Source organism: Notolepis coatsorum, assembly GCF_963971535.1.
Source record: "Notolepis coatsorum genome assembly, chromosome: 17".
Classification (NCBI taxonomy): domain Eukaryota; kingdom Metazoa; phylum Chordata; class Actinopteri; order Aulopiformes; family Paralepididae; genus Notolepis; species Notolepis coatsorum.
In genome coordinates, this window is record NC_140181.1 from 30,254,936 (window position 1) to 30,278,756 (window position 23,821).

Consider the following 23,821-nt stretch of genomic DNA (forward strand, 5'->3'; position numbering starts at 1 on the left):
CCGTGGAGTGTTGCTTACGAAAACCCGACTGGAATTTGTCGAGAATGTGGTGTTCATTTAAAATGGATATAAGCTGGTTGGCAACAATTTTTTCTAAAATCTTGGACATAAATGATAATTTGGAGATGGGCCGATAGTTACTTGGTAACGAGGCGACCAGACTTGGCTTTTTTAAAAGCGGCTGAATGATTGCCTGTTTGAAGTAGGCGGGGACCTGACCAGAGACCAAAGAGAGATTTATGATGGAAAGCAGACTGGGACCAATAGTGCTGAAAACTTCCTTTAGTAGAGAGGTTGGGATGGTGTCTAATGGGCTAGAGGAGGTTTTTGTGCTTCTCACTAGCTCTGTTAGGTCGTTGAGGGAAATGGGTGAGAAGGAATTCAGAGTAGACTGACTGTTGGGAGATAACGGTTGGATTGAGGTGGAGGGTGTAATACCTGCCCTGACATTTGCAACCTTATTTACAAAATAATGACAGAAAATCATGACAGTCCTCATCAGATAAAACAGGTGTGACAGGGGTTTGTGGACTGACAATGATATTAATGGTGTCGAATAGGACTTTGGGGTTTAGTTTGCTAGATGAGATTAAGTTTGTGAAATAGGCAGCTCTCGCATCCTTAACCATACTGTTAAAATCAATTAAAAGTTGCTTAAAATGAAGACGGTGTACATTAAGCTGAGTGGACTTCCACTTTCGCTCAATACACCGGCAATTTCTTCTAAAACGACGAATATCCTCATTTAGCCAGGGAGAGGAATTTAAAGTGCGAACAGTGCAGGATTTCAGAGGAGCAACTACCGTACTTTTCGGACTATAAGCCGCGGCTTTTTTCCCCATTTTTCGACCCTGCGGCTTATATAACGGTGCGGCTTATATGTGGACCAAACCCGAAAATATTGCTTTTTTTACTGCATTGAAATGTTATTTATCTGTTCCCTTATTTGCTAAACTTAATACAACTTGTAAATGAGTTAATTCTTGTTATTTGTCCGACAGTATTGTGACAATCCCCTCTGTGCACGAACCCTTACATATGGTAATTAAACATTAAAACACCTGCGGCTTATAGTCCAGTGCGGCTTATATATGTACACATCATTCAATTTAGCTGCTGCGGCTTATAGTCGGGTGCGGCTTATAGTGCGAAAAGTACGGTACATCTAAAATGTCTGAGCAGTGCCGGTTAAAAGCATGGACTAAAGTATCAATGTCGCCATTAACGTTCAGAGATGGCACCGCACTGCTCTCAAAGGCTGTGGAAATTTTTTCTGCCGAGAGGTCATTAAGCATGCGTGAGCGTTTAACTCGCTTAGTGGAAATAGTGTCAGTTTTAAAAACTAAATTAAAAAGTATGCATTTGTGATCACTTAAAATCATTTCCTCATAAACAATGTTATCTATGTCTAATCCAAGAGTAAAAACAAGATCAAGTGTGTTACCTTTGTTGTGTGTGGGGCCCGAGACATGTTGGACAAAATTGAAGGATTCAGTGATACAAATAAAATTGGTGGCAAAATTGTCATTACCGTTATTAATATGGAAATTAAAATCCCCTAATAAAACGATTTTTCCAGTTTGATGATGGAGGTTAGAAAATCGCTAAAATCTGTCAAAAAAGAACTATTAAAACCAGGGGGTCGATAAATTAAAATACAATAAAATGGGTCGGTGTACCCAACTTTGGTGATTAAAAGTTCAAAGGAGCTGTGTGTATTAATAGAGTGCACAGCCCTGGAGGAAAAACAGTTCTTGTGCACCAGCGCTAAGCCGCCTCCTACGCGACTGGTGGTGGCATTTGACCGGGGGGGTCTGGGGGCACAGGTAAAAGAGAAGTTTGGCGGACACAGACTGGAGCGTGTTCCGCGACACAGATAACATTAATGTCTACACGGAGACAGTGCTGGACTATGTTCGTACTTTGGTGGAAGAAACAATCCCCACTACCACAATTAGAGTTTACCCAAATACACGGAGACAGTTCTGGACTATGTTCGTACTTTGGTGGAAGAAACAATCCCCACTACCACAATTAGAGTTTACCCAAATACACGGAGACAGTGCTGGACTATGTTCGTACTTTGGTGGAAGAAACAATCCCCACTACCACAATTAGAGTTTACCCAAATCAAAAACCCTGGGTAGACAAATCCGTCCATGAAGCTCTGAAAGCGCGCACCAAAGCATACAACGACGGCCTGGTGGCAGGCAACATGAATGACCACAAGGTGGCGCGATACAACGTAAGGAGGACAGTGACACGAGGCCAAACGGCGCTACAGGGATAAAATTGAACTCCAGTTTGAACAGGCTGACTCCAGAGCTATGTGGCAGGGGCTCAAAACGATGACAGACTACAAAGGCACCTCCCTCAAACTGAACAGTGACATCTCCTTAGCAAATGACCTCAATACCTTCTATGCAAGGTTTGATGCTGGTAATAACAACACCAGCCCACAAGCCACGGCAATGGGGGGGGGGGGGGGGGGGGGGGGGGGGGGGGGGGTCTGCTGCTGATGGAGACTCAGTGTTCAGGGTAACAGAGCATGAGGTGAGACGGACCGTTAAAAAAGTGAATATCAGGAAGGCAGCAGGACCGGACGGCATCCCCGGCCGCGTCCTAAAAGTCTGTGCCGACCAACTGGCCCCGGTATTCACTGACATATTTAACCTGTCCTTAGAACAGGCTGTCATCCCCACCTGCCTGAAGAAGTCCACTATTATCCCTGTACCCAAAAAATCCAAGCCTGCTTGCCTCAACGACTACCGCCCTGTAGCTCTCACCTCCATAGCCATGAAGTGCTTTGAGAAGCTAGTAAAGGGCTACATCTGCTCCTCCCTCCCCATCAACATGGACCCCCTGCAATTTGCATACCGCCCCAACAGGTCCACGGAGGACGCCATAGCCCATGTGCTGCACACAGCAGCATCACACCTGGACAAGAGGAAGGGGAACTATGTGAGAATGCTATTCATCGACTACAGCTCGGCATTCAATACCATAGTCCCCTCCAAACTCATAGCCAAGCTCAGGGACCTGGGCTTGAACTATGACCTCTGCCAGTGGGTCTTGGACTTCCTGACGGGCAGACCCCAGGTGGTGAGAGCAGGCAACTGCACCTCCTCATCCATCACCCTCAACATAGGGGCCCCCCAGGGCTGTGTTCTGAGTCCCCTCCTCTACTCCCTGTACACACACGACTGTGTGGCTCAGCGGAGTAGCAACACAATCATCAAATTTGCTGACGACACAGTGGTGGTGGGCCTGATCTCTGCCAACGACAAGAGGGCCTACCTGGAAGAGGTCAAGGTCCTGGCGGGATGGTGCCAGGAAAACAGCCTCTCCCTGAACGTCAGCAAAACAAAGGAGATGATTGTGGACTTCAGGAGGTCGGGGGTCAAGGACTACAGCCCCCTCAGCATCGACGGGGCACCGGTTGAGAGAGTCAACAGCTTTAAGTACCTCGGAGCCTACATATCCGAGGACTTGACATGGATCACACACATTGACAGTGTTGTGAAGAAGGCACGACAACGCCTCTACTTCCTCAGGCGCCTAAGGAAGTTCCAAGTCAGTCAGAAGATCCTTAAGAACTTCTACTCATGTACAATAGAGAGCATCCTGACTGGCAACATCACCTCCTGGTTTGGGAATAGCACTGCACAAGACCGAAGCAGACTACAAAGAGTGACACGTTGAGCCGAACGCACAATTGGAGGGGGGCTCCCCACCCTCCAGAACATTTACAACAAGCGGTGCAGGGGCAAGGCTAAGAGAATCATTAAAGACTCCAGTCACCCGAACAACTGCCTCTTTGAACTGCTGCGGTCAGGCAAGCGATACCGGAGTCTCAAGGCGAGCACAGAAAGACTCAGAAGAAGCTTCTATCCCCAGGCCATCAGGCTGCTCAACGAACAATGAACACTACACAACAACAACCATCAAACGCACATAGCACACACATCCACACGCACACACTCACTTTAAACAAACACACTGTAGCACCCACTCCCCACACTTTATAGCACACACTCACTTTAAACAAACACACTGTAGCACCCACTCCCCACACTTTATATTTATTGATGAAGGATTGCACTACAACTCGTACACCTTACTGTAAATTGTACCTAAATTGTACCTCATCCCATTTCTGCTTTGCACTATATAGTATTGTACATTAGTACACTGCATAGTATTGTATATTATATGGTAACTCAGTTACGTCTATTCTGCATCGAACATTGTACATATGTCTATACTGAACACTGGGACCTCATTTTCTACTTCTAATTTACATGCTATACTATGTTATTTGATACTATCTTGTCTAGCACAGTCTCTGGAGCGTAACAGTAAGAAGCATTTTGTATGAAAGTATTCTGTACTTCTGTATGACAACTATTAAAGAAACTTGAACTTGAAACACAGTTCATTTAAAAATACATATTCATCTGACCTTTGCCATGTTTCTGAGAGACAGAAAAAGTCCAAATCTTTGGCCGTAATGAAATCATTTAGGATGAAAGATTTGTTAGCTATAGAACGGGCATTTAACAAGGCCATTTTGATAGCCTTAGGTCCTAGTTTACTGGGTGGTTGTGACAGTGGGCACAGATGACAGGCATTCGTGCCCCGGCGAAACCTGCCACCAGACTCCCGTGGACTACGCCGTGACCAGTGATTTATGATGACTGGGATGGGGAAGGGGGAAGAGCTGTCAAGAGGGTTCACAAAAAACATAGACACAATATTAGTTACAGGGGAGGGAGGCTGTTGGTCCAGCTGAGCATCCAACACAGAGAAGGTGTTATGTCAGGCCACGACGCTGGAGATGTGACATGCAAAGTTTTTGGCCAGAGCTGCAATCCCATTGTGATTGGGGTGGAGATTGTCATGTTTGTAAAGTTTAGACTCAGTCCAGAATGAGTCGAAGTGGCTGATAAAGCTGTGTCCACAAGCTGAGCTGAAATGTCGCAGCCACTGATCGGCACTGTATAGCCGACTAAAATGTTCTGAGCTCCGTCTAAGGGTGGGGATTAGACCGGAGAATGTGCAGGTTTTCCCAAGGCTCTCTATCAGCACTGCCAGCGTTTCGTAATCTTTGGTGAGTTTGATGTGCCCGTATGTCTCGCGATGGTCTGCTGATTGTCTACACCTGAGGCTGACGTCATTCACTCCCACATGCACGATGACTGTATGAGCAGATGGGTAGCGCTCCACAATTGATGGGATATGTTGGATTAGATCACGAATTTTTGCACCAGAAAACGAGTACGAGATGCCCTTGGGAATCGGGACGTTTCTCACTATGGAATCCCCCACAAGGATGTATTCCGGAGGGGAAAACAAGGAGGGCTTGCCAATATTTGCGGTATCCTGGGGAGGTGAATGGCTAGCATCAGCTATGCTAGCTGTAGCAGCGTTATCAGCATGCGAGGAATCAAGGGAGGCTGTGGGGGCCAGCGGGGAGCATTTGCGTGTACGCTTACCGGAGGGAGAGAGAGACGTAGACCGTGACATGGAAACGTTGCTGCCGGCAGAGGTGCGTTTCCTACGTGAGGTAGCCCCGTCTCCCTTCACCGTCTTGGACCAGGCAGCTAGTCCAGCGGCGCTATGTGGCCGAATTGGAGAGTTCTCGGGGCAGTGAGACGGTGGCGTTTCATCGTGGAGTTGAAGATGTTCCTCATCACGTCTCAGGGGATCAGGAAACTGCGGGGTCAGCTTTCTTTTCTTTGTCTGCAATCCCTTTGTCTCCACCGAGGCCCAGGAGGATGCGGTGTGAGGCTTGCTATTTGCGTCTAGCGTTAGCCCAGGGTAGGCAGCCAGCGAAGCGGCGCCGCCACGCCGGAGGGTCCGATCTGGGGAAGCTGCTCCTTGGTTAACACCATGCTCGTCAGAAGAAGGTGATCCCGAGGCGTCTAAGTGTTCTGACAATGGAGCATAACGATTAGAGAGCATCGGGGAGTCCATGGGGTCGAAGAGAGGAAGGGATCATTTTCTTTTCCTCCTCACAACTGTTGCCCAGGAGGGGCGAGCAGGCGAGGGGACAGCGGCCGATGGCTCCATACTATCCAGTCGGGACAGGAGCTCAGTTTGGCGACTAAGAAGTTCCACAATGAGGTGTTCTATGGATTTAATTTCGGCCCGCACTTCTATAATGTCCGAAGTCGCGGCCATACTTCCGCGTCGGCGTCGCCAAGCCAACAAGCCAGGTATGTAAACAACCTCCGAAATGTCTGGATGTTGCTTGTGTGTGGTAAAGTTTTGCAGAGAGTGGTAAAAACAGGATAAAACAGGGTACAATCGGATAAAACACTTGATAAAAACAGGCTAAAAGCACTTAAAAACGTGAGTATCAAACGTGCCCGCAGCTCAATGCAGTAAACATTTCCCGGGAGCTCTTTGAAATGCGACCGACGTCACGGAGAGCCTTCAGATACTGTGATATGGCTGTGATATGGCTGTTTCACTGTAAAAGCCATGAGGAAATAATAGCAGCGATTATCAGCGCACAAGCGTGCGTGCGCACACATATACTATCGACCATCTAGCGTTTATTTGAAAACGATTCATAAATAGACCGACAAATGATAACATTCTGGAATATTCCAGTAAAAGGCGATTATCAGGGAATGTGTTGTTTTTTCTTCTAAACCGAGTGGTTTTCAAAATGGTATAAAAAGGAAATGAAGCGATAAAAACACAATCTGCTTTGCCAATGTTGACTGGAAAATGATTCTTTGATAAGCGATGGGCAGATTAGACACATAGCATAATTTAAAACATAGATTAGGCGATATTAACGTTACATGGGCCGTGGACCGTGGCATCAACGGGGTAAAAAGGAAAACACGGCCTGGCACTGAAAGTGTTAAAGGGGTCATATTTTACTTTATTTTTAACTATTTGGGCAATTTTACACAATTCCTGTGAGTCTATGGAACACATCTGTACGTTTTCCTTTAAATAAAATTCATTGTTATGTATTTTTAATCAAGTACTTTGGTGCACCACTTTCTGCCATTGCAGAAAGTTGTGTGTGTGCTGACGCATGGTTCTGTGTGACTAATTAATTTCGCCATAAATTTCGCCACGGGGGCATAATCCCACGGGACAATGCATTGGCAACTTGTTTCACATGACAAGATATACCTCCGTGAATATTGCACGGATTGGAATGCGGGCACACGTGTGGGAGCGTGCGCTATGATATTTTGCAACAGGTTGACAGTGATACAGCGAGTGCTCTCTTGACAGAGAGAGAGACATAAGTCCCCTCTCTCTCAATGCAGTGCGCTCCGAGACTCACACCATATATCGCTTAATACCGCCGCCTGGTGGATGGTCGGGGCGAGTTACACTGGGAACAACAGGAAGTGGCCGATGTGCGTCGATTAAATTCATCCGGCCGTCAGACATTGTTGCAAGGCTCCCGACAGACACAATGTACATAATGGATCGCTTTATAAACTTAATAATCGATATGATTTCGGCGTTTATTGCGACATACAAACCGGAAATGGACCTAGGCGATCGACGTCCTATACTTGGGATATTTCACCGCCAGTCTCTTTGACGCACGGTAAGAGGACACTAACGTTATTTTCAGCCCAATTGTTTATTCATTTCACTGCAAACCATCTGATCAATATATCACCCATACTACATAAAGTCGTTACTGATGATCGGGAAATTATAAACGACCCCCCCCTCCCTTTCCTCCACGCATGATGAAGCATAACGTATACGATCATATACAGTTGCATTTTTTAATATAGCGTGTATAGGGAATAAACGGCAATCGATAATCTATGCGTTTAGGCCTATAACTTACGTTCTAGGAATTACTGCAGAAAACAATAAAAACATACTTATATTCTAGAAGGTATTTTTGTATGAATGTATGAATGAAAAAGTATGACGTTCCTACATCCTGAACGATAGATAATCGATGTTGAATGGGCCATAGTAATGTCAATATACCAATCAAATTTAAAAAGTTATAGCCCTGCAAAGAAGGTGAGCCACTCCATAGACTTATAGCGCTGGCAGAGAGGGGCATTAGATGGGTACAATGCTCGGCAGGCAATGTGTTAATGTTTCTCTGCATATTTTCACACCACTAACAAAGTAGCCTACTGGCTGTCTCTGTCTCAACACTTGAGACCTGAGTACTTAGCCACGCCCCCGCGACACAACTGTAGTTCTTTCTACTGCGTCAGAATAAATACAGTCGGACAATCTAACAATAATGAACACATTTACAAGTCGTATTAAGTTTTGCAAATAAGGAAACAGGTAGAGAACATTTTAAAGCACTCAAAATGGCCTATTTCTGAATCGTGCAACGTTTTCGGCTTTTCTGAAGAATTGTCTCCACCGAGATGTGGCGGCCTAGACCGATCAGATACAAATCAGAGAAAGAGAGTGAGAGGGTGAGACAGAGAGAGAAAGAGAGAGATGGAGGGGGAGAGAGGTCCCAGATATGGAGAAAGGGATACAGAGAGAGGTAGAGAAACAGGTGTGGATGGAGAGAGACAGGGCTAGATCCACAAAGAATGGATTGCACGGAGCAAGTTGCACCCTTACAAAAAATGTCATTCAATCAATCACCGTGCAGATTGATTGATTGAATGAACATATTATTAACAGATTGCAGAATGGGTACAATACAGTACGGCTCAATACACACAATTGTTAAGGGGATGCAGACCAGAGAAAGACTTTCGTCTTGTTTACATCAGGGTCCCCCATTTTCAATTCATATTGAATTGTAAGTAAGGGTGCAACTTGCTCCGTGCAATCCATTCTTTGTGGATTTATCCCAGAGAGACAGTGTGTGTGTGTGTGTGTGTGTGTGTGTGTGTGTGTGTGTGTGTGTGTGTGTGTGTGTGTGTGTGTGTGTGTGAGTGTGTGTGTGTGAGTGAGACCAGGCATGTGTGTGCTTTCAAGGTCAGATGCCAATTTGTCTTTGGGAGATAGAGGCCTTGCCTGAAACATCTTTCTCTCTCTCACTCTCTGTCTTGCCCTCTTTTTATCTCCATGTCTCTATATATCTTCTCTGTCCCCCGGCCTCCATCATGCACCCTCCCCTTCTCTTTCTGTTTTCTTTCCTCATTTCTCTTTACTCTTTCTCTCCCTCCACCCCTCTCTCCTCTTTCTCTCTGTTCTTCCGTTCAGCAGAGTAAACCCAGTCTGAGCCACATATTGACTCAGAGATGAGGGGATAAGAGGTGGGAAAGAAGGATGGGGCAGACAAGAGGAGGAGGGGAGGAGAGGGAAGATGGGGTAGACAGGAGGAGGGGAGATATTTTCATTGACCACATAGATGTTTTAGATCCTATCAATGTTATATATTACATATATTCCTTCCTATAGATGTTTTATGATGTATATTCCTATAGATGTTGTATGACATATTCATATAGATGTTTTATATGATATATATTCATAAATGTTTTATATGATATATATTCTTATAACGGAACGTAGACCAATCTCGGTCACTCTCTTTGTCTGGGAACGCCCAAAACCAAATTCGGTCACGCCCCATTTCGTGCGACATCCGGGCTTTTTTTTACTGTCAGCGTTTGGGAATTTCATGTCGACACTGACAGGTAGGTGAAGTGAAATGATACTTATTTTAGAATATATATATCAAATTTCATGAGTATTCATCTATATTTAGTCATCTAAAGACTATTATTAGATATGAATGTATGTTACCAGTAAGAAGTGGGAATATCTAGAATGTGTTTTGGGCAACGGGGGTCTAACGTTATGTACACTACCTTTCTGTTGTCAGTAGATGGCAGCATTGGTTTAAAAGGTGAAAATGGTATGTCAAAACAAAATGACTACAAATCCCAAGACCTTTGTCACCTTAGTTCTATGACGTTAATGGATTGCTCAGCACCTGTTCTGCACTGTACTTCACTTTGTGCACGAGCACTGAATAAAAAATTCCACCATGTACCTTTACATCCCAACATCCGTCTGACCACACCCCCTTCCGCTTACCTTCATAAGCAGGTGTGCGGTCACCTACTCGCCTCCTTCTTCACTTTCACCACAAGGAAGTGCCTTCGGTAGATCCCCACTTGACGAGGTTGTTAGCTGAAGAAAGTTGAGACGTGTTTACATTGTGCTTATTTTTTTCTTCTCTCATAAATATTCGATAGAAAAATCTAAGTCATAATGTCTACTTCGGAGAGTCGCAGAGCACCAGCGGTTCTCCATTTCCGCCTCCGTTGTGCGTTCTGGTACGGGGCTGTTGCCTCCCTCGTGGTTGACAGCCACGCCCGGTAGGCGTCCGATGGGTAGTTTGCCTCTCCAAGGAGCTGGTGCACCGGTGCCGTCGCCTCTGCGATGGCCTGGTCGTGGCTCTGGTTCCTCTGCTTCCGGGGAATCGTCCGCTGTTGAGCGGCTGGTTCCTTTGGTTCCGGAGGATTTGAGACGCAAACTTTTTGCGTCTGCTCGCTCCCGTCGCAAGATGGTGGCTTGCAGACGCGAACGGCCTGGGTTTGGTGAATTGCTGGAGCCCAGTGAGGATGCGTCGGTCTCTACCTGCCCGATGGAAACAGAGGATTACATGGTAGAGGCAGACGGGTTCTTATTTGAAGGCCCGGTGGAGACATGTATCCCGCCCGTCCAGGTAACACTGGAGGGGGGTGAAATGTCTCCTTGGGGCGCCTTGTTTGAAGATGTCGGGGAAGACCCTCGGACTCGTCGGCAGGATGCCCTACTATCAGCCACATCGGAATGTGGCTCCTTGACCAGTCGAAGCCTGCTGCATGTGAGGGATGCGGGCTCGGTGGAGGAAAGTCTGCAGGGGGAACTGCGGGCTGTGTTTCCCGAGCTTATGGCGGTGCCGGCCGCTGCAAACGGCATGCCGCTGCCGCAGCCACTGCCTGTTCCTGTCCCTGATGATCTAATAGATCATCTCTGGCAACGTCGCCTGGTGAGAGGGGTGGACGTTGTCTACCCATTTTTCCCCTCAATGGGGGCCTATGTTCGTCGGGGCCAGGTGGTATCCCACATCATGGGCCTCACCCCCGCCTACGTACAAGTTACGCGGGTGGCGGGTTTGGTCGACGATATGATAGAGGGCGTGCCACGGCTTGATAGGCCGATGGCCGCGCTCCTCTGTCCGGAGGTGGTGTGGGAGCCATTATGCAAGCCGATTCCTCAAGGGAAATCGGCGAGGCGGTTGGCTTACTGGAGCGACCAGTCATTTATCGCCGGAACACAATCTCTGGCTGCTGCGTCTAACATCGCACAGCTGGCAAGATTTGTGTCCGGGGTATTGACGGGCGGCATGGAGCTGAGTGATGAACAACATGACCAGCTCACCCAGGCGGCAGGAGCTATCCTGCATCTGACTCAGCTGCAGGCCATAGCCGCTGGGTAAATGCGCGCCCTGGCGACTCTGAACCAGCGCCACCTTTGGCTGGAGCAGGCCCGTGTACCGGAGAAGAAAAGAAGTCCTTTTCTGACGCCACCCCTCTCCGATGCTGGACTGTTCGGGACGGCCCTGCAATTGATGACCTCAACGTGCAGAGAAATGGCAGAGGAGCGCTCCGTGCTCCAACCCCATTTTCCCCCTCCCGACATCGCCGGTGGAGTCAGACGGCTACCACGTCGTCGAGCTTCCTCCGCCGTGGCTGCTACTGCTACCACCGCCACTGCTGGCCCTTCGAAGAAGGCCAGGAGGAGAGAAGGCGCCGCTGCTGCAGCCGGCCCATCTGCGTCTGGAGGAGACGGTAGGGATCGCCGTGACCAGCCACCGATTGTCTACCGTCCCTCCAGGGCTTCCCGGGGTGGCAAATCCTGAGCGGCTCGAGGCGGCAGGCGCCGCTAGGCCCAGTGACTTTTTTCCCCTGTGGTCCCCTCTGTTAATCCCCTCCCCGGCCTCTCATATAATTTTGTTCGAAAATAAAAAGTCCCCTCTAAAGGGGGACTGTATTTTTTGTTAAGAAACTGTGTGTTTCTTCACCAAAACATATGATGAGGTTGCAAAGTGTGAATCTTCACTAGTATACATTGATAGAAGGGTTGCGTTCGTGTTATGAGCTTAAGCAAGGTCTGCAGCCTACACTCGGTTATAGAAAGGTTTCTACCTCGGCCTGACACCACATGCAGGTAGAGGCTAGTTGTATGGTCTGTTGCTTACACAAGAAGTAATGTTGAGCTACAACACTGTTGTGTTAGTTGCAGTAATGCTCGTATACACACGTTCCACGGCCCAGCCGTTCGCTCTCTCTATCAGTGTTTTTCTATGTACAACATGGAATGCGGGTGTAGGATTCACACACGCGACTTGGTTTTGTTGTAAACCCTGTTCACAGTTATCTGTGGGTAGCGTGCATTGTATTAGCTTGCGCTATTTCATTAGCATTCTACCAAAGGTTTCATATGCTACAGTTGTTATTGTGTGTAGGGGGAAGGGTTTGTGAGGGGGTGCCGAATAAACCCCTCCTTCCCTCTTCTGATTGGTCAGGGGGGTTTTCTCATCTCCTGTTAGGCCAGTCGGGGCCAAGCCGTTAGGCGCGTTGGCAGGGAGGGGGGGGGAGGGTTGCCCTGACTGCTCCTATTAAAAACAGGCGTTGAGTGTTGGGTTTCCCCCCGTCATGGCATACGTCACTACGCACGTTGCTATGACGATGGCTTCCGTGAGTTAGATCTTTACGTACGATCTGTTGTGTCAAAGTGTCGGGATAGAGCGTAGGACTTACGGGTCCACTACGCTCGATTTTATGTGTAACTTGAGTCAGTTGGTCACATGATTCGTAGTTACCATGGCTTTTTCATTCTACGACTCACGTGGGAAGGCTCTCTGGGGAATTTCGGTCTGAAGTCCTCTGTAATAGGGGTGACTGGATGTAAAAATGTAAACAGTTTTTACCCTCGGCTGTGTAAAATGGGATTCATGTCTGTTGGTGCTTCCTTCTTTTTTAATAAAAAGAGTTGGAGTATAGGAAGCACCACACCCCTCTTGTCGTTTCCCCTGGGCGCCTTGGGGATTCACTGAAAGGTCTAAATAGCCTGTTCATTGATGTGGTTGTGTCCCGACGCACGCTTAGTGCTAGCTCGGGGTGTTCTGTTAAGGATCATGGGGGTAGCTAGTACACCTTGGTTGCTTGTGGTTAAAACAGCATTTTTATAAAGCAACTGGGATGGAGGTTTTTTCCTCTTCCGACAACCTGTTATTGGTTCTCGACGGATTCTCGTTCATATCTGAGGGATGATAACGGAATGGATCTGAACATATGTAGAGGGGTCTCACGCCCTTGGGGTGGGCCACCGAGCGCGGTTCACACCGGCCCGTCTGGGTGGCGCCCTCTTTTCTTGTTTTAGATCAACACACATATCTGCCCCTTCTCCTGGAGTAGGCATGTCGGCGTGGTTAGGGCACGGGACTGGTTCTGGTCACGCTGGTCCAGGTCAGTTAACCCGTTTGTCCGCCGGGGATGCAGATCTGCTGTTCTGGTACCCTGAGGGACTTGGGCTTTTTTCCAGGGGGGAAAAAGGCCGGGTCGGCCCGGGGCGTCACAAGGTTAGGCGTTATAGAGACCCTTGTTGGGTACTTTGTACCTGGCACTATCATGAGGGGCTGGTTCTCTTTTCCGCACCTCTCTCACGCATGGCGGAGAGGGGGCTGTTGGGGTGCTCTTCTGGACCTCCTCTGGTAACCCTGTGTGCTTCCCGGGCCGCCGGGGCCGGTCTGAAGTAAAGTTTCGTTGATACCGTAGACCTGGGATAACCCTTTTTTCTTGAGGGGTTATAGGAACAACCACCGCATCTGGTAACGACAGGGTGGTTGGTTCCCTGGTGTGTTGGAGCAGTCAACTCCCGGGTTACCCGGTTGAGTGTGCCCCTGCACGTTCATGACGTCTGCCAATCGTGTCAGCCTTCTCTGCCTCGACCCCTCTGGGTGTTTTTTTTTTGGATGGAGGCTTCGTCATGGTGATCAACAACGCCAGCGTCCGCACCTTCCGCCGGGAGGGCTGTTTTCCAGCTGACTCCTTTGGCGCCTGTCTCGTCCGCAGTGCTCCAGGCTCAGGTTACAGCCTGTTGCCTGGTTTCCCCGGTACGCTGCCTGCTTCCGTTGGTTAACCTTTTGAGTGCCTACGGCCATGCTGACTGCCTGTTCTACAGGGTCAGTATGCCGGGCGGTGTGCTATTGGGGGGTAAGGGCCCGCTCTTGGAGGGGCCTTGTCCGAATACGCTGGCGATGTGGGGGGCGGTGTCACTAAGTGACCACCTGGTGGGGTCTTGATGCCTGGCGTCATTGACCTCTCCGGGCCCCCTTTTTCCAGGGGACCCAGTCCCTTCAGTGGGTCTGGGTCTTCCTTCGCGCTCCGCTGCTACGGCCTTGCCACGGGGTTGGGTTTGCTCTTGACCCCGTGATTTTGGGGGCAGTAACAGGGTTTTTCCCTCGTTCGTTCCCGGGTGGCATGCAGGTTGTGCGTGTGTGTAGTCGTGGGGTCAAGCCACGGTCTGCTCACCCTGTGCGTTGGGTTGCTTGAGTGCCTCTTCGCACGGTCGGATCCGTCGCCCTCCCGTGAACCTCCAATAGGGGGGGGTATCCTCCATTAGGGAGGGTCGGGGGGGCTCGGTCCTCCCCGGTCTGATGGTTGTGGGGGGCCTCAGCGGGGTACATTGGTCGGGCTATGGCTCCCGCTCAGCCCCTGTTGCAGAACAGGTGCTGAGCAATCCATTAACGTCATAGAACGAAGGGTTATGTATATAACCTAGTTCTATGAGTTAAATGGTGCGCTCAGCACCTGGACGCCGCTGCGGCCCTTGATCTCGCCTTGTGGTGAAAGTTTGGGAAGGAGGCGAGTAGGTGACCACACACCTGCTTATGAAGGTAAGCGGAAGGGGGTGTGGTCAGACGGATGTTGGGATGTAAAGGTACATGGTGACATTTTTAATTCAGTGCTCGTGCACGAAGTGAAGTACAGTGCAGAACAGGTGCTGAGCGCACCATTTAACTCATAGAACTAGGTTATATACATAACCCTTCATTCACAGGTCAGCACCGGATTAAAGGTGAGGAAAACGTGACCTGAACACAGGAGCTGAATACAGTGACCGAGAATGGTCACCTAATTATCATAACAAAAGTGCGGTGTTAGCGTTATGTTTGTTAATAATAATAATAATAGATTGGATTTGTAATGCACTTTTTGTTCGCTGGGATCCCAAAGTGCTACACTACATGGTTAAAACAGTTAAAAAAATTGAATAAAATAGTTATTAGTAAAACAAATAAAATAAAATACAGAATAAAAATAGAACATAGTTAATTAAAAACATAGTATAAACAGACAATTTAAAAACAAAGCGCAATAAAATTTAAATAAAAAGCTAACAGTCAAAGGCCTTTTTGAACAGATAGGTTTTCAGGCCTGCTTTGAAAGAGTCCAGGCTCTGTGGTGCCCTCAGCTGGATGGGGAGGCTGTTCCACAGGCGTGGTGCAGCCGTGCAGAAGGCTCGGTCACCCATGGTGCAGAGCCGGGTATTGGGGACCTGAAGGAGCAGGCTACCTGCGGATCTGAGGGTGCGGGTGAAGGATTGTGGAGTGATGAGTTCCTGAAGGTAGAGGGGTGCGTGTCCGTTTATGCAGTTATGGGTGATCGTTGTCTAAAGGGGAACATATGGTACAATTTAAGATTTTAATGATAATCCGCGTATAAAGGACAAATAAAACATCGTTAATTTGTAAGAAACCTCAATGAAAACGGCGTAGGGTAAGTTATATTCGCTATTGTTATGAAAATGTGATAGAATCCTAAAAAAATTTGGACGCATTTGGTCACCGTGACGTTAGTTGTTTAACACTTTAAGGACCAGCCACAAGTTTATACGTGTTATGGTGCCATGCGTTGTGGACCAGAGCCAGTTGTTATTGTTTTATTCCATATTAATAACGCTATTAATGTCCCCGATCGACTTGCAGGACCTACCCGCATATTTGATTTTCGAAACATGCAATACCGGCCAGATCCGCTTAGGGGCGCCATCGCTCCACTGCAGTATCATTGAGGGCGATTGAAAAAAAAAAAAGTACTGTCTGTGGGCGTTTCATATGAGCCTCGATCCCAGCCGAACATCCATCTTTTATCCCGTTACCGAACGCAGATTTCAGCCTGGAATAATGGGATTTATGATCAGCTAATGGACATATCGATCTACCAGATTCCGATGACTAATGACGAAATGCTGCCGGCAATCACATGGGCTGACGGTAGGATACTATTCCCCCAAATTACAGCTGGATTGGACATTGTTTTAAAACGCAACGTGATCGATCATTGAAAATGGCTACTTGAACGCACACTGTATTGCTAATCAATAATAGTAATCGGCGTCCCCCGCCGCCCCCATTTCATCCATAGATGCTCTGTAATAGTCCGGATGCTACGCAGTTTGTTTTATTTCATTCGTATATATACAGCAGAAATGGCGTTTGATATAACGTGACTAGCCTTTAGCCTATTATCTAGCTCCCCAGAAAAAAGACGAGACAAAAACTGCGATAAACCTTATATTCACGGCGCTATAAAATGACAACCAACCGATGGATTTTTATTTTCTTTAAGCCATTATGAAGGCACGGTTTATGCACTCAAGTGACAATGAGAATGGACAGATAGCAATACTATAAAGTATATATATAGCTGTTAGAAAGTACATTGGTTTGTTGACAAAGCGTTGTCCTCCAGCCATATATTACACTGCAAGCCGTGGTCGTCAATGTGTTAATATGACATATATTCCTATATGTATTTCATATGACATATTCCTATATATGTTTTATATTACATATTCATATAGATGTTGTATATGATGTATATTCCTATATATTTTAACGTCACACAGAAAAACAGACTACATCTTGATTGGAGATTCCACAACAAGTATGTAAAAATGGCAAACACTGAAAATCTATGTCTAGACAACACATCCGTCAAGGAGCTGTCAGAATTATTTCCAAAATCTTTACAAAAAATTGCATTCACTCTGTAGCCTTTGATATCCTACCAAAGAAAACAGGCACTGAGACACTGAAAGAGGATTTCACCCATCTATTGAACACACTAGACAAATGCATTGTATACAAATACAAAACTACACAAAAGCACCGGCTCCTCCCAGGGCTGTGTGCTGAGCCCTTTGCTGTACTCCCTCTACACCCATGACTGTAGTCTAGCCCACCCGGAGAACATCATCATCAAATTTGCTGATGACACAACGGTGGTTGGACTTATTACAGGGGGGGATGAGTCTGCATACAGAGATGAGGTCCTGAAACTAACAGCGTGTTGTTCGGTGAATAACCTAGCACTGTACACCACAAAAACCAAGGAACTCATCTTTGACTTCAGGAAGAACAGTGCAGACCCCACCCCCCTCTGCATCAACGGCGAGGATGTGGAGAGAGTCAGCTCCTTCAAATTCCTCGGAACCCTCATATCTGCTGACCTCTCCTGGACCGCAAACACAACCGCGGTTATTAAGAAGGCCCAGCAGAGACTTCACTTCCTGAGGGTGTTGAGGAAGAACAGACTGGAGGAGCAGCTGATGGTGACCTCCTATCGCTCTGCTGTTGAGAGCCTGCTGACGTACTGCATAACAGTGTGGTACACCAGCTGCACTGAAGCAGACAGAAAGGTGATTCAGAGGGTCACAAACTCGGCACAAAGAATCATCGGCTGCCCCCTCCCCTCCATGAAGGACTTGCACAACTCCTGCTGCCTCAACAGAGCAAAAAACATTACTTAGGACAGCTCACACCCTGGCTTCCACCTGTTTGACCTGTTGCCATTGGGCAGGCGCTACAGGTGCATCAGAGCCAGAACAAACAGGCTCAGAGACAGTTTCTTCCCCAGAGCCATCACCACCTTGAACTCTAATACACCAATAATTCCCCCTTTCCCCCTCCTCCCACACTGTGCAACATCCTACCCCTCAAGTGCAATATCCACAGTGCAATACCCACCCACTACCGTCTGACACTGTGATTGTTATTTTGTATATTGTTATTTAGTATATTGTTGTTATTTAGTATATTGTACAGTATTGTAACATTGTTTTATTGTATAGTATTTTATGTTTCTCTTTTATTACTTGTGTGATCTACTGCACCTTAAGTTTGAGTCCCAAATATTGTTGTATGCAAATATAATGACAATAAAGTACAATCTAATCTAATATCAAGATGTATCATCAGTGGACCAGAAGCCTTCAGTGGACTACTCAATTTCCAATTCATGGCTAGCATCTACAGGTCCTAAAGGTAGTTTTGATGGCAGTCCTACAGGTCCTAAAGGTAGTTTTGATGGCAATCCTACAGGTCCTCAAGGTAGTTTTGACGGCAGTCCGACGGGTAGTTTTTGTCAGCTAACAGATGGTGCGCTTATGGAGCTCATAACATAAAAAAATCCCGGATAATAATATGAATATCTGTAATAAAAATATTTGCGTCCAACTCATTATCTGGGCCCCGTTCCCCGTACCTGGCTAACTGAGTTAGCCGGATAATTTCCAGTCTAGCCTGACTTAAGCCGGACCTTTCTGTTCCCCGACGCTCGATTGTCCAAATCACCATGACAACAGATCAAAAAGTTTGAGCCTGGTCGAGAGCAGGGTTAACTTCAGTTAGCCGGATGAACCATGGCCACGCCCCCGCAAATAAATGACAGCTCGCTTCCTGAAATTATTCTCACAGTCTAGAGATCCCATTTATACCATTCTGAATTATGTTTCTGTGCTTCGTTTTCCTAGAGGGGGCTTTTGAAATGTATAATAATAGAACTAAATGCTGATAATAAATCATATTGAGCCTATAGATTTACTTTGTCCTAAATAAAATAATGCACGTTATATACGGCGCTCGGAGTCGCGATACACGCTGCATGTGGTTATTTTAATAACGGCGCATTGCAAATGTGAATCCCGCGGCGATATTTTTAATGAATGAAACCTATCGGCCGTTTGGCTCTGATTAGTTTCATATATTCTCCGCTGTAGATTTGCTTAACGGAGCGCCCGGATTGTGTTTCATTCAAGCATAAAATTGAAGTGTCTATGAGTGGATTGTGGTTTTTGTGTGATATTGTAACTGGGATTAAAATGTCTGATGAGATGCGCTGTTTGACGGATTTGAGAAATTGAATGAGCCGTTGACGTCACATTAATGCATTTGAGAATAGATTCAAAAGAAAAATATTCTAAACACGGGTCTCTCGTCCATTAATGGATAAACAATGAATATATCCCGTCTGGCACAGTGGCGCAGCGCCTAGTGCTCAATCCTGGCAACCGGGCGACCGGAGTTCGAAACCCCGCGTTTCCAATATAATTCTTTTGGAATATAATATTAATGATTATACGCAAAAGTAGCCTAGTTTTAAGTTAAAATATTATAAATCTACATGCATTGAGGATGTCATTCTTTATATAGCTCTCAACGTGCACCAAATTGAATTATTCCTACATTGCAAAAAGAAGAAAAAGACTAGGAGAAGTGGGATTCGAACCCGGGCCGTCTGCGTGAAAGTCAAAACCACAAACCGTCACACCACAGTGCAGATAAGTAAAAGATCCACCATACATCAATCAATGGGTAAGAGAGCCGTATCCTTATTCTGTATAACAGTTGAACTAATTATTTTCGCTAGCAAGATCTCATTTGATTATTCAATCCATAAACCTACTGCCAGCAGGCAAGTTTAAAGAAATATAATCTGATTGATTGGGGTAATGAGGGACTTAAAATTAGCCTATAGATTATGCATTTAACTTGTCGGCGAGGCTATTGAGCCGTACTGCAATCTGTTAATAAAGTTTTAAATCAATTAATCAATCAATGCCGTTAGAAAATCAGGGTTTCTGCTCTCGATACGTGCTGGCTTTTCAACTGAAGCGGCCGCACGCACTTATCCTGGGTCTCAAGTCTGGTTCGAGTTAACAAGACTGAATCCACCTTCGAGGAACAGGAAAATCCCGGCTTCAAACATCGGGTTAATTGAATCTGGATAATGGGACTCTTGATCGACTTAGTTGAACCAGGTACGGGAATAGGGCCCTGTGCTTTCCCGAATTCATATTCGGATTCGGACTCATTCCAAGGAGAGACTCAAGAGGAGAGAGATTCAGGAGGAGCTTCTATCACCTCATCAGGATCAGGACTAGGGCTGCTGGTTGTTCCCAACAATATATATTTATAAAGTTCTATATACTGTGAATACTCACATCCAAACCGTGGCACATACCATACATCTGGTTCCATCTAACCCAACTGCACAGTACAACACATCTATGATTATATTGATAGCCATACCACTCTTGTATATAGCTGTCTGTATATATTCTGCCTAGTTTATACAAGCTGAATTTTTCTCAGATAGAATTGTACTTTATTTATTCAGCAACAAACATTTCACTGCACATTGTACTTGTACAAAGGATTATGTGATGTATTTTGAGTGCCAATATTATATCAATACAATGACGGCAAGTAATTATCTTTTTTAAAAGAAATATATATAGTAAACCCTTATGTTTTTTTTCTTTTGACAATCCCATTTTGCTGGGATATATTGCAATATCACGATATTCCAATATCGTAACTCTAGTATTGTGATAATATTGTATCGTGGGGCCTCTGGTGATTTCAACCCCTAGTAAACAATGGATAAATTCGATTTTGAAGGACAGAAAAGGTCAGGATGAACCTCTGGAACTGACAGATATGTCAGCATTCATAGCAAAGCTGTTCTGTAAACACACAGCTACAGTAGGTGAGCCAGGCTCATTTAAAAACAAATCTTAAAAAAAAAAAAAAAAAAAAAAAAAACGTCTTGTGACAGTTCAGTGTGCCGTGCTCCCATGTCCCGTTTACTGCTGGGTCTTGCTGTCTGTGTGAGTTCCGTTTCCATGGTGATCCCCTTACCTTACCACCATAATCCTCTCCACTGCCTGTGGAGCGCGAGGCTTTGACCAGAGCCTTCCGTCAGGTCCTATGAATTTAGCTTCTTTCCATGTTTTATTGCTAGTTTTGAGATCCTGACTAAGGCAGTGTCTCCAGTAGGTGATGGGTCGTCCTCTCTCTCCTCTTCCTCGTGGGTGTTTTGGGGGATGGTTCCCTGGTTTCTTCTTATGTTGTTAGTAAATAAGTATGGGCAAGTTACTTTTAAAAAGTAACTAGTTACAGTTACTAGTTACTTCTTCCAAAAAGTAACTAAATTACTTACTCAGTTACAAATTATAAAAGTAACTATTGCGTTACTTTCAAGTAATTTATTTTTTACATAAACAACATACACAAATCTAAACTATTTTAATGTTGCTGTGAGACAAAGTGAGACTAGCCTCCAATCAAATGCCATGTATGTAGATATTATAATTACTATGTTTATATAGTGGATCATACAAATACAATAGATGTTTTGGAACTTTTGATATCATGTATTGCCCCTCAACCGGCCACAACTGGGCAACATTAAATTATGCTTGTTAAGCACTATACCAAAAATAAATAACAAATATATACTGATTGATTGAACATTTTAATTAACACTTTGATTGCCACTCACAAGTTTTCTTGGATTTATAATAGTTACGTTGAAAGCCACTCACGAGATTTCTCTGATTTTAATTTTTTTTTTGCGATCTGAAATCATATTGCATCACGCGAGCCTACCCTAGTCTACCCAAGGACCACCGGGGATCAGATGTGAAAAAAGCGCCCCCTATCGTCTCCCAGATGACATCAGGGATTTTGGAATGGACTCAATGAAAATGGATGGGGAAAAAAATTTATTCCAGTCCACATTTTCCAGTCCACTGATGCAGCCGGGGTTACCAGAGTTCATTCTGGAGACTCAGAGCGCCGCGGACCATGAGTTCTACTGTATAAACGTTAGATCTATACACTTATCGATTTTTTCGAATGGTGATCAGGAATTGGAATATACCAGTTGGATACCATCTGATGTCAGGTAAGGAATCTATGTTATCAGTGTTAGGATAATCAGACTCGTTTTGATGAAGATATAAGCTGTTTTGTGAAATGTGCTCTATCGGTTTCACTGTAAAATCCATGAGGAAATGAAAACGGCTATTATCAGCGCGCCTCGAATGGGCGTGCGTGTACGTATAATATTGATCATCTAGCGTTTATTTGAAAACTATTCATAAATAGGCCGACAAATATCAACGTTCTGGAATATTCCAGTAAAAGACGATTATCACAGAATGGCCCAGAATGGGCTGTTTTTTACCTCAAAACGGGTGCTTTTCAAAATGCTCTCAAACGGAAATGAAACGATAAAAAACCAATCTGCCTTGACAGCACTGACTGGAAAATGATTCTTTGATAAGCGACGGGCAGATTAGACACATAGCCATAATTTAAAACATAGATTAGGCGATATTAACGTTAACATTGAAGTGGATGGTGGCATTCAAGCACTAAGTCTGGCGCCCCCTGGTGGCACTGAAAGTGTTAACAGATTGCAGAATGGGTACAGTACAGTACAGCTCAATACACACAATTGTTAAGGGGATGCAGACCATAGAAATACTTTCGTCTTGTTTACATCAGGGTCCCCCATTTTCAATTCATGACATTTATGACATACACAACATACAGATATAAGAATCTAATCTAATCATCTAAACAAATCTAATCATGACATTTAAGACATGCATGACATACAGATATATATATATCTCTGACTCTGAGCACCTGAAGACTGTGCTATTAAACCAGGAAGTGCAACACTGTCAGCAGAGTAGAGCCTCCACTACTGCAGTGCAACACACAACTAACACAAGAGTGAACAAAAAACACTCATGGACCCGCGGTCTGTCATTGACTGCTCGCTTGTGTTGTTCGTTGGATTCGTTTTGGATTATTTGGCCGCCAAACAAACTATCAAAACGTACACGGACCGCGGTCTCACGTTGACTGAGTCGCTTGTGTTGTGGCTGTGTCAGACTCTGGAGGCACCCGCCCACCTCTACCTTTGATTGGCTTACCATGACATTTTACTCAACCTCAGCCAATCGCGCTGAGGTTGGCTGAGAAGGACAGTATGCCTCTCGGCGCAAAGATCTGTCTGATGAAAAAAACAGATTCAATCATAGACAGTAACGCGCAGCATTTTTTGGCAGTAACGGTAACGGCGTTATTAACACATCCACCGCCATAAACGGCTTACGACGGGTTTGCTGATCATTCGAATTCCGCCAAATCCACGGCGTACGACGTTATTGAGATCATATTTCATTTTTTCGCCATGGTATTCATAATTCCGCCACCCAGCCTCGGCTGAGACAGTGGGACTCGGCACAACCGTGCAACACTTCAATACCGCCGCCTGGTGGATGATCGGGCGAGTTACAACCGGAAATGGATCTCTGGTGATCTCGGCGCATCTTGGAAATCCGTCCGGCAGTCACATATTGTTGCGGGACTCTAGACACACATCCGTGTATATGGATCGCTGCCATAACTCAATAATCGATATGATTTGGGCGTTTATTGCGCCATACAAACCGGAAATGGATCTAGTCGATCAACGTCAAATAAGTGGGATCTTTTTCCTCCAGTCTCATCGGCGAACGGTAAGAGGACGCTGACGTCATTTTCAAGGCAATTGTACATTTCTTTATTTACAAACCATCTGATCAATAAATCAACCCATACTACATAAAGCATTTACTGACGATCACAGAATTATAAACGACCCCCCCCCCCTTTCATCCGTGCATGATGAGTCATAACGTTTAGGGTTCAGTT